This window comes from Carassius auratus, unplaced genomic scaffold, assembly GCF_003368295.1.
Source record: "Carassius auratus strain Wakin unplaced genomic scaffold, ASM336829v1 scaf_tig00033108, whole genome shotgun sequence".
Lineage (NCBI taxonomy): Eukaryota > Metazoa > Chordata > Actinopteri > Cypriniformes > Cyprinidae > Carassius > Carassius auratus.
Window position 1 is genome coordinate 17405 of NW_020526048.1, and position 12870 is coordinate 30274.

Here is a 12870-nt window from a genome sequence, read left to right on the forward strand (position 1 = left end):
TACCACAAGCTGTGGCAATTTGTCACCAGCACACCAGGCAGATTGGGCTATTGTGTAAGCATCTATTGTTGTGTGATGCCCTCGGTCTCTGTGGCTAATGCATCGGACACGGTCCCAGCAGGGGATGATGAATAGATCATCCTAGACCTTTATACACATTCAGCATGATGGCCTCATAGCCTCGTTGAGCACTTGGGTCAAAGGTTTGTTTATATTAAGCTGGTTTATATGTCCATCTAAACAAAGTCCTCAAGCTCCTCTGATCCTGGTTATTTGTTCAAAAGTCTGTTTTGGAGGTTACAGGATCTAATTGTTTATCTGACAGGAAATCAATGTTTAATCTGTTCTTCTAATCCTTTCCAAGTTGAAATCACCTGTTTTAGGCTGTATCATGTGGCGGTAGTTGAGCTCAACAGGCAGGCCTTACACTTGAACATGTTTGTTTGCTTTATGGTTCTTTTTGGAATCTAAGTCATTTTAGAGAAAGATTAGAAAGTGTCTAAAGAGTTTCACAATAGATGTAATGGTCGATATCTTTTATAACTCTAAACTTCTTTTTTTCTCTTTCTAACAGGATGATGAAGGTCAGACCGCACTGCACTACGGTAAGAACAGAACCATGCTGTGGCAATCTATTTTTTTTATCCTTAAACTCAAAATGGGAGTCGTATATGTTAAAGGAATATTTTAGTTTAATCCAAGTTGCCATGCTGGCAAAAGAAAATAACATAATAGAACAATTTCAATTCCATTAATTTCCAATGGACGTCAATGGAGCAAAGCATGTGGATAAATGTTTTAATTCACTTTTTAAAAACTATAGACTATGTGTTTAAAATACTGGGATCTTATTTATAACAGGTTGTATTCAATTTTCAATATCTATTCTAATATGACTATGCAAAGCTGGTAAACAGAGTAAAATCATAAATCATTCTAATATACTATGTTTTGTCCGAGAAACATTCTTTTTATTATTATCAATGTTGAAAACATTTGTGCTGCATGCCTATTTTTGTGGAAACGTGGAAACCGCGATTGTTTTTTTTTTTTTCAGGATTCACTGATGAATAGAAAAGTTAAAAACAAATGCATTTATTTGAAATAGAAATCTTTTGTAACATGAATATGAATGTCTTTACTATTTTTTATTTTTTTTTATCCTTATGAAATGTATATAAAATGTTTTCTGAATGAAGTTCTTATCCACCTCATCTGAGGTTACAGAAGGAAGGTGTATGTGTGTGTGAGCATGGTCACATTTATCCACAGACACATGTGTGGTAAATAGGACCTGTAATAATCACCAGTTGTCCCAGAGGAAATCAACAGTGTTCCTCTGTCATGTGACTACACAAGGGCAGCCTCCAGGCCCTTGTTCTCTATGTGTGTGTGTGTGTGTGTGTGTGTGTGTGTGTGTGTGTTTGCCATCTGTCCTCAGGTTGGTCGCGTGGCAGGGTGAATGTCTGAAGATGAGCACTCCTTTGGGAAGGGGGAGCAGAAAAACGATGGGGGGGGGGGGTGTATAAAAAAGTGACTAATAAACATAAGCGATGAACTCAGAGAGACGAATAGCACAGAATGAAAATTCATTTCCACTTCTCCCTGTGTGGGGCCATGCGGCTGACACATGATTAATTGAGGGGTTTACTGCACGCTGTAAATTGTTCTTCTTCTCTACGGCTCCCCAGAGGCACTAGGGGCTTTACTGCCCAAGGACCCACACGCGTGCAGAAAATAAAACTGTACTGTAACAAAAAAATGGACTAGAGAGAGAAAAAAAAAAATCAAACAGTTTTCCTTTTCTGCTTCCTACTTAAAGTGACAGTTAACCCAAAAATCTGTTATCATTTACTCAGTCTCATGTTGTCTTAGACCTGTATGATTTTTTAAAAGAGATATTTCATACAGTGAATGTAAATGGGGACTAAGTACAAGCATGATCACCATTCCCTTTCAATGTATAGAGAAAAGCAGCTTGGGCATTCTACATCTACTTTTATTACACACACAAAGGAAGGTCATATGGGGTTTTCTAACAACACGAAGGTGAGTAAACGATGACTGATTAAAAAAAGATTTTCATCTTCATATATATCTTTATGAGGTCTAGTGGAGCATGCTAAGGCAGTAATCTTTATTAGTACATTTACATTTAATTATGTAGTACATGCTTTTATCTAAAGCTTAGATATAGAAAATAATTTATTGTATTATTTATCATACTAACTTAACTCTAGCACATCTTATTTTATTTTAAAATTAATTACAAATTAGAGAAAAACTGAGAGAGCTGGGTAGTAACTGATTACATGTAATCTGGATTACACAATCAGATACCAAAAATGAAGTACTTGTAATATAGAGTAAATTACATTTTAAAATACTCTTAATCAAACTACAGTTACAGTTATTGATTATATGATTACACATTATTCACACAATAGCAACAAACTATTTATAGTTTCTTGATTCTTTCTAATTCCTCTTTTTTTCATCTTTGACATTTTCCTTTCACTTATACAGGTGCTGGTCATATAATTAGAATATCATCAAAATAATTATTTATTCTACTAATTACAAATTTCAAATGTTTATTTCTTTTAATTTTGTTGATTATAACTGACAACTAAGGAAAATCGCAAATTCAGTATGTCAGAAAATTAGAATATTACTTAAGACCAATACAAAGAAAGGATTTTTAGAAATCTTGGCCAACTAAAAAAGTATGACCATGAAAAGTATAAGCATATGTACAGCACTCAATACATAGTTGGGGCTCCTTTTGCCTGAATTACTGCAGCAATGCGGTGTGGCATGGAGTCGATCAGTCTGGCACTGCTCATGTGTTATGAGAGCCCAGGTTGATCTGATAGTGGCCTTCAGCTCTTCTGCATTCTTGGATCTGGCATATCGCATTTTCCTCTTCACAATACCCCATAGATTTTCTATGTGGTTAAGGTCAGGCGAGTTTGCTGGCCAATTAAGAACAGGGATACCATGGTCCTTAAACCAGGTACTGTTAGCTTTGACACTGTGTGCAGGTGCCAAGTCCTGTTGGAAAATGAAATCTGCATCTTCATAAAGTTGGTCAGCAGCAGGAAGCATGAAGTGCTCTAAAACTTCCTGGTAAACGGCTGTGTTGACCTTTGACCTCAGAAAACACAGTGGACCAACACCAGCAGATGACATGGCACCCCAAACCATCACTTACTGTGGAAACTTTACACTGGACCTCAAGCAGCGTGGATTGTGTGCCTCTCTTCTCTTCCTCCAGACTCTGTGACCCTGATTTCTAAAGGAAATGCAAAATTTACTTTCATCAGAGAACATAACTTTGGACCACTCAGCAGCAGTCCAGTCCCTTTCGAAACGAGGTGTTTCTGGCGCTGTCTGTTGTTCAAGAGTGGCTTGACACAAGGAATGCGACAGCTGAAACCCATGTCTTGCATATGTCTGTGCATAGTGGTTCTTGAAGCACTGACTCCAGCTGCAGTCCACTCTTTGTGAATCTCCCCCACATTTTTGAATGGATTTTGTTTTACAATCCTCTCCAGGGTGCGGTTATCCCTATTGCTTGTACACTTTTTTTTTTTGCTTTTACATCTTTTTTTTCCCCCCTTCGCCTCTCTATTAATGTGCTTAGACACAGAGCTCTGTGAACAGCCAGCCTCTTTTGCAATGACCTTTTGTGTCTTGCCCTCCTTGTGCAAGGTGTCAGTGGTCGTCTTTTGGACAACTGTCAAGTCAGCAGTCTTCCACATAATTGTGTAGCCTACAGAACTAGATTGAGAGACCATTTAAAGGCTTTGCAGGTGTTTTGAGTTAATTAGCTGATTAGAGTGTGGCACCAGGTGTCTTCAATATTGAATCTTTTCACAATATTCAAATTTTGAATATTGAAAGATATTCAAAGATACTGAATTTGGGATTTTCCTTAGTTGTCAGTTATAATCATCAAAATTAAAATAAATAAACATTAGAAATATATTAGAATGTGTGTAATGAATGAATATTATATACAAGTTTCATTTTTTGAATGGAATTAGTGAAATAAGTCAACTTTTTGGTGATATTCTAATTATATATGACCAGCACCTGTATACACTCAGAATGTCCAGTTTTGATCAGTCACTAGTCAGGTGCTGCACAACATCTGGTTTACAAAAATCAGGTTTAAGAAGTGTTTCAACATTTAACATCAACTACTGTTCAACACGAGTTAAGACAAAAGTAATTTAAAAGTAATCTAAAAGAAGTCTGATTACGTTACCTAAAACGGATTATTATGGATTACATTACCAACTACAATTTTTGTCATTCAAATTAAAAATCCATTCCTGATTCCAAATTGCAAGTAATATAGCTCTGTGTGTGTGTGTCTGTGTGTGTGTGTGTGTGTGTGTGTGTGTGTGTGTGTGTGTGTGTGTGTGTGTGTGTGTGTCTGTACTATAAACATGGGGGACAAATCACAGATCTGCTGTTCAAAATATTTGGGTCAGGAATTTTTTTTTTTTTAAGAAATGTATACTTCTATTCCACAAGCATGCATTAAATTGAGCAAAAGTGTCAGTAAAGGACTTTTTACATTGTAACAAAAGATTTATAGTTTAAATAAATGGTGTTGACTTTCTGTTCATTAAAGACTTCTGGAAAAATGTATAGTGGCTTCCCCAAAAATATTAAGCAGGACGACTGTGTTTCTTAAGCAGCAAATCAGCATATTAGAATGATTTCTGAAGGATCATGTGACACTGAAGACTGGAGTAATGATGCTGAAAATTCAACTTTGTCATTGCAGGAATAAACTACATTTTAAAATGTATTCAAGCAGAACAGTTATTTTAAACTGTTATAATATTATTGGTTTTACTGTATTTTTTTATTAAATAGTTTAAGAAACTTTAAAAATCATACCAGCCCCAAAAATATAACTGATAGTGCTGAAGTGGGATATGATCCATGTATTGAGACCAGATATCTTAGAGATCTCTTAAGATGGGCTCTTATGACTTTGGCCAGTGAGCATTCACTTAGTAATAAGTTTCAACCACACTCTTGTACTTGCCTTCTCTTTCACTCTCCTTCACTCTTAATCTCTCGTTTCCTCTCCCTTCCCTCATTCTCTCATGGTCGGGGGTCTGAGGTTAAAAGCCACTCTTGTCACTCATGGTGTTCCTGCTGACATCAGCCACTCACCTAAGAGAAAGAATAAGGAGAGCGTTTTTCCTCCTTTTTAAAAGAAGGCAATAGTTGACACAGACGTGGAAAAGCACTCAAGTTTAGAGGAATGTTCCTGCATCAGCGTGGCAGATGACACTAACAGGGTTACAGGAGTGCCGCCCCTTTCAGCCCTGCAGCCTCCTAATGGGGCACAAATGCAAGCCTGCTGCTCAACTACAGATGCAGCTTGCACATCGAGTCTTCATACATACTGTAACAATTACTTTAAATGTACGAGAGAGTAAACAGGACTGGATTACGTTTTTAAGGTGGCATGTTACCTAAGAACTGGTAGCAGTGTTATAAATAATAATATTTTGTAATATTTTGTTTTCATTCTAGTTTTAGTAAGTCATTTTAGTAATATATATATATCTCTAAAGTTATGTTTTTATTTCAGTTTTAGTTATTTATTTATTGGCTTGGCATCTAGCTGAAATAAACCGTTTTTATAAATATTTTATAATAAGTATTTTGAATATGTAGTTAGTATTTAATAAGTATTTTTATTTCAATTCATGTTTTTTATTTAATGAAACATTTTTTTATTATGTTAATATATTAATTAATTACCTATGACTACAACTACCCATAACTAACCTAAAACGTAAAATATTATATTATTAAATATTAAATTATAATTTTATTTGAATCAATTAATATAGTTCTTTTTTTTTCTATTGACTTGAGAAAAGAGTCACATTTCCCACTAGAGTACTGTTCTATCAGTGTGTCTGACTGACTCCCTTGCAAAAAATGCAAATATACCCAACATTGTTTATATTTTTTCTTGTGTTCACTCTCCCTAGCCTCAGCTTGTGAGTTTGCAGAAATAGTTGAGCTACTCCTGAAGGCTGGAGCTGACCCATCAATCAAAGATCAAGAAGGCTCCCTTCCAGAAGAGGTGACAGAGTCTAGCGCTATCTCCTCTCTCCTGCGCCAGTACACTGCTCCCAAAGGCTAAATCTCACTCTGTGAAATCTCACTCCAAAAATCAAACCAAACCCACATGATCAAGTTAAAAGTTCATACAAACTGTGCTCCTCATCCACATGGTACATGCCTGCGGTCAAACTGACACTAGTTCCAGACCTGAACTCAATCAGTTCAGCATTCTAGAACTATTATCATTGATTCCATTTGGCTCTGAAGCACAGTTGTTATACTTTCAAACAGTTAAGTTCAGACAACCTGTCCTCCCTCGTCCTAGAATGATACATTCCAATGAATGTGTTAATGTTGTTACTATTAAAGACATGGAAACACACAATGGTGTCTCTTTTTTTTTTTTTTTACTTTTTTGCTACTTGCTTTAAATTAACCAAAAATTGGTAAATGTAAAGCAATGCGCCAATTATTATATAAATTATGTAAGTGATTCCAAAACTGGAGGGAATTGAGGTTTGTTAAGCTAAGCCATACACATTTCTTTCTGATTTAATGGATATTAAAACCTCTTTTTGATTCTCAGTTTAGACATTAAAAAATGCAATAGTTACAGTACACAAAAATGTAACAATTTTACATTTTTAACTGCAGAGGATCCACTTGCTCACCAGTGGATCCTCTGCAGTTAATGGGTGCCGTCAGAATGAGAGTCCAAACAGATGATAAAAACATCACAATAATCCACAACCAATCCAGTCCATTAATTAGCATCTTGTGAAGCGAAAAGCTGCCTTTTTTTTTTTTTGGAGAAATCCATCAAGGGGATTTATCTTTAAACTAATATTTCTGGTCAAAATCCAAAGAGACTCTCATTCTAAAGGCGCCCATCCACTGCAAAGAATTCTCTTGTAAGTGGTAAATGTCTCCAAATCTGTTCCAATGAAGAAACAAACTCATCTACATCTCGGATTGCCTAAGGATTAGTCAATTTTAAGGATATTTTCATGTGTTTGTTAATTATTCCTTTAATAGTAAGTGTAGCACAATTCTATAGTGCATAAGTTGTTCTACTCATTGGTCTCTGGAGGGTAACCTCTGATCAGTGCCTCCTTTCTGTTATCATAGAATTTTTGGTTGGTGAAGCTTTATTTGAATTTTTATGCTTTAAAACAACAAATACACTGGGTGACTTTGTGTGTTTTTTACATTCTCCAATCCGCCAACACATATTAGAAATCCTCAAAACTCTATTTTACCCAATGCTCTAGAGCTGATAGACATTTGTTCAAAAACAATCTCAAAGTATGATGGACTGAATAAAAACAGGACTCAAGTGGAGGAATGAGAAACATTGGCCGGGTTTGGGTCTGTAGAGCTGCATCCCTCCTCGAGGGCAAAATCCCCTGTCTGTCGCTTTAGATATTCTATAGACAGGCAGGAATTATGGTATCGGTTTGTTTGTGAAGGCTGTTTGTCCCTTATTCCGGTAATTTCCATAAATCTGCTGGAGTTGGGGGAGGCTCAATGCCGCTGACGGCATCCTCCATGGGCTTGTCTGCACGACAGTGACACTAAGCCCATTACGTTTCCATTATGTGCCTCAATTTCCCCCTGAGCTCTTCACTTTTGACACGGACTCCTCTAAAATCATGTCCCATATTGCTCAGCTTTCTTTACTTAACGTTTATGCATTTTTACAAGTCGCCTCTCTGGATGCTTCCCTAACACCATTAGTGGCAGATGGTGGAGGTTTGTTACTCTCACTCGTTCCCTCTCTCACTGGCTGTCCCTTTCACTTTCTCTCTTTTTTTCTGTCTCTTTCTCTATTCAGCCGGTTGTCCAGCTTATAAATGGAATGGCATGTACTAGGCTACTTTTAATGCAATGCCTTACTCCACCCTCACTTAGAATTTGCCAGCCAGCAAAAAATGCTGAAAAATATCCCACTAATATCAAAAAAAAAAAGGTAATATTTTTGTAGACCAACGCGAACGTGTAATTACATTTAATGTCACCGACAACCTATATAGTTCCATTTAGCCGCTTGTTAACAATGGGTTTACTGATGTATTAACCAGAAACCCATAAAAAAAAAAACAAGCGATGGAACTGAAAGAGCTAAAATGCAAACTCAAAGGTTTTGCATCATCCCTGCAACTCTTAATAAATAGAGTGTCCGAATTGGCACACTATGCAATGCACTTATACACTGTGTATACTTATGCACTATGTAGGCTTCTTAACCGCGTAGTGTATGAAATAAGTAAGCTTACTTAGGAGACGCTGAGTATTATTACATTTCAAACTGGATGGTGCATTGACCAATCAGAATCAAGAATTCCAGAGTTCCAGTCAATTAAACGCCAAGGTCAATCTGATACATTGAGTAGGCTATCAATATGAGCACAGCTTCTTTATTACATCAAATGCAAATGAGAATACTGCCCACTAAGTTACACCTCTACAGTTATACTGACACGTGACCATTTGTCCTTGCAAAATGACCCTTTCTTTATTTGTATGGCTGTTGAATTAAAATGCCAAACAAGATGCCAGTGAACGCCATCATACACAAGAGAAAAAATAGCCGGTCTGTGCAGCCCAGATTACATTTAAACTGAATAACTATTTGCATGTTAATTTATTCCTTCTCACCCGGGAGGCTGGTGAATCGTTAGCTTCAGGAAGTTCGTAATAAAAGCTCGCAGATCGATGATAATGGCATTTGCGCTTGTGTTTGTCATCTTTGCAAAAGCAACAGTGCAGGAATTTGCTCCGATTTATACGTATACTAGTGCTGTAAGTGGCGTGTAAATTATCCCAACTGTCTTTGTCGCTGTTTATCTTTGTAAGACTGAACTATTAAAGGCCGAACAGTAATGGCCGCGGCAGCCCCAATCAATGGCTGAGTGAAATCAGCTTGTTTGTGGCGTGTTTCTCTATTTTATTTTTTTCCGTTTTTTTTTTCATAAATATTGCTTTCATACCATTAAATCGATACGTCTCCCATGTTTTCCACTTAAGCACAGCCTAACATATAACCTAACCTTACTAATACATATTAAATGTGTTGTTTTAGATAACACATTTTTCCTCTTTTATGCAATGGGATATTTCAGGCAATGGATTTGTCGATACAATACACCAAACGTTTAATAGCACCTATAGTAGTGTCTATGCATGATATATATCCGTAAATAAATAGGCCTTCGCTTTTTTTTTTTTTGGTAAATGGAATGCGCATTCCCATTCAAGTGGAATCCACATATTAAAATGCACGTGTCCAAATTGTAGCCTGCTGCATCTTTTGTCTGTTGTGTTTTACTCACAGTTGTGTTTTCTGGCCGTTGAGAACGTCAAGCAGCCTGTTTGTCCTCATTTCACAGAGCAGTTTACAATTAGGTAACATTTAGAGGATTAGGGAAGGTTTGACCAAACAGCAATCTGCTCCAGTCTATGGAAGCAGAAGGATGAGCGCGTGGAAACGGCGAACAGATGTGCGTCTGATCAAAGTTCCACATGTTTTGTGTGTGTGGCGGGCTTTGCAGAAATGTTATTCCTTTGTTCCCGTGCAACTAAAATGTAGTATACACATAGATATTTTTTTGTAGTTAATAACCGCGAATTGGTTTGTTCAAGTGCACAATAGGCTACCGCCAATTTACAAAACAAACAACAACAAAAATGGTATTGCTTGGAATATGCAAAGTGCATATTACAATTGGGTAATTCAGTTAGAGCCCCTCATAAACACTTAAAAACCTTGCTTGGTCAATTCCTTTTGCAACCAATTTCCAATTTTAATTGAGATGACATCATTAAACATGGTGACGTCAGTAGTTGAGTTTAACGACTTTAAACCAGTGCTGTGATATTATACATTTCTTATATATATATGTATATATATTCTGTGTTATACTAAGCTGTTTATCTTTACATTCAAGATCAATAAAAGCATGTAAAGTAAATAAAAAAGAACATTGCAGTAACCCAAAGACAATTCGGCTTTATTTCTCCATATAGATTTGACTGTACACAATTCATACCATTGGACAGAAGGCATATAGGACTAAATTCAGTGCTCTTTTTTCTTTTTTCTTTTTTTTTCAAAGATCCATAGCAATAAATAGTGCTCATGAAACAAGACTGTCGACACTGTTTGAGACTTTACAAAATTTACAGCCATTAAGACTCAACATAGATTCAACAAAACATATTTCTGAGTGGTTATTTTTCTTTTTTCCATGTTGCTCTTTGTTAGCTTATATGTTCACTCTTTCAGCATAGCTTCATCTTAACTCAGTTTTCCATTATGTGGGTCAAAATTCTGCCACAACAAATTTTCCTCACGTTTACAATTATATCCCCAGTTTTGTAGTTTTACATCAACTCACTGCACTCTCCCATGATCAACCTCTTCATAACACTGACATATGTACCCATAACAGGAATAAATAACACTAAATCCTCATAGTTGTTGCTTAAATGTGTCAAATAAGAAAAAAAACTACAGTGTAAATTTCCCTTTCACATGTTTTGCTGATAATAATTGATGAGGCCATTAAGGTACTTGTGTCTGTGTAATAGAACTTGTCATCTGTTCTGATATCCATTTTTGCTCATGAAGCAATGAGTACGAAACAAAAATGGCAATTGTAAACAAAGGTATTTTGATGGTTAAAAAAACCTTGTCAATAACAAATAAACTGAACTGTAACGGAAATAAATATTAACTTTAATTTTAATCTTTTAACTATATATTTTTGTTTCATTTTGCCCCAAAATATGTGGAAAAAAAAACACTGAACGGACAGGGACCATTGACAACTCAGAGGCAGTGCATGCGGATTCATCCTTATTAAAATAATTTTGATCTATTCTTCAGACCTAATGTGAAGGGCCATCTCTAGTAGAGTCGTTTAGAAAGTTTCAACATCAAAATCCCAAACCCTTGTTAAGTAGGAAAGATACACTTGTGCCACTTGTTTTAAATATCTCCCCTTGTTCGGTGCGCTCCTCTTTTTCCTGTATTCAGCCTGCCGTGTGCAGTCGAGGAGGAATATACAGTAAAGTGCGTCGCCATTTTGAATGTGGACAGTTCTCTTCCTCATTCGGAAGCATGCATGGACCCTCTTGTTCTCAAAAACGTGGTGGATCGTGATTGTTTTTCCAGGGATGAACGCCATTCGCAGCTGCACACCATTTCATGCTGGAAATCGTCCAATCCAGTTTTGAGAACAATGAAAAAACACGAGTTATAAAATTATGATACAGAGCAGACATTCCACGGTGGGTTGCTCGTATCAGCGCGCCATTCAGCAAAGTCAAGCCACCGTGTTAAAGTAGGTGCTGTTTTGGGCCTCACTGCACAAACGTCACCAGTTCTTGGAAAGACGTCTATAAAATCTTCAGATTTCTTGTCCATAGTACCACACTTTCCATTATGACCTTTGACCTCAGAACTGGGAGTGGTCCATTTCATCAAGCCACGAGGCAGGGCTAGTGGGGAAGTCTGGGTAGCCCGTGCTGCTTCCTGTCGACAGGTCAGAGGTGGGTCCGCCGGCCATTGCTCTCAGAGCTTGACCTACATTAGGCTGACCGCCCTGACCCATGATGCCGTCTATGTTGAAGCCTAAGTTGTTGAGCAGCGGGGTGTGGCCTGGGAGGGAAGTGATGGATGAGGGGGACTGTGGCAGGCCGTAGGGACTTCCTGCCCGCAGGTCATGGTATGGCTGCCCACCTCCCTCCAGGGAGAAGCTCCCGTTAAGCATGTTGCCGTTCGTGACATCTCCGACGCTTCCATACAAGCCGTTAGCATGACCAAGGTCTGACAGGATTTGGTCTTCTGTTGGAAAGAGCAGACAAAATCGGTTTCAAGATCATTTCCAAAAAAATACAGCTACACTGAAAATACATTTTCACTCAGAAGTTGATAGTAAATATCACAATTATTTAGAAATAATTGGAAAGTGAAATTTTGAGGTTGAGAGAATGAGTAGTATTTTTTTGTAAAAAAAAAAAAAAAAATTAATCTTATAAAACTTTCTATTCTTCAAACAATCCTGAAAATATTTTTAACAAAAATATTAAGCAGCACGACTGTTTTCAATATTGATATAATAATAAAAAATAACTTTTTTTTTGAGCATCGAATCAGCATATTAGAATGATTTCTGAAGGATCATGTGACACTGAATACTTGAGTAATTGCTGTAGAAAATATATCTTTGCCATCACAGGAATAAATTAAATTAAAAAACTTACTGACACCAAGCTTTTGAATGGTGGTGTATAGATGTTTTTACACATAGAAGAAGAATTGTAGTTATGACAAAGACCTCATTAACAAGGGGTTACATGCTTCTGGAAATATCTGAGCATTTGTGATTTACTCCGTCGTACACAGGAGCACAACACAGTCTCTGTTCTTTCAACCACACAAAAAGGCCCTGTGTGCTTAAGGCTCTATAAAAACTTCACTCAATTTTTTAATATTTGTGCATCGCTGCTTTCATTTTTGTATAACATGGCTCTAGACTTTTATGAATTCTCAAAACGGTTGATGACAAAAATGAAATAATCAAAAAAAAAACATAGCAGAACCAAAAACCTCATTTGAATATTCCAAACAATCCACCAAGTGGCATATTTTCAAAAGGAAGGAAATGAATGATTTAAGGGAAAAAAAAGAAGAGAGAGAAAAACAAAGCAAGGCATCATGGGAGATGTAAACAGACTCACCTCTGAAACTAAGTTCGC

The 12870-nt window shown here is 36.8% G+C and overlaps 1 long non-coding RNA gene across 1 annotated transcript; it reads left to right on the forward strand.

Moving 5' to 3' along the window:
- Positions 1-571: 571 nt before the first annotated feature.
- LOC113081096 (uncharacterized) lies at positions 572-6493 on the forward strand. Its single transcript, XR_003282094.1, has 2 exons — positions 572-605; positions 6033-6493. It is a non-coding gene; the product is annotated as an uncharacterized LOC113081096 (long non-coding RNA).
- Positions 6494-12870: the final 6377 nt, after the last annotated feature.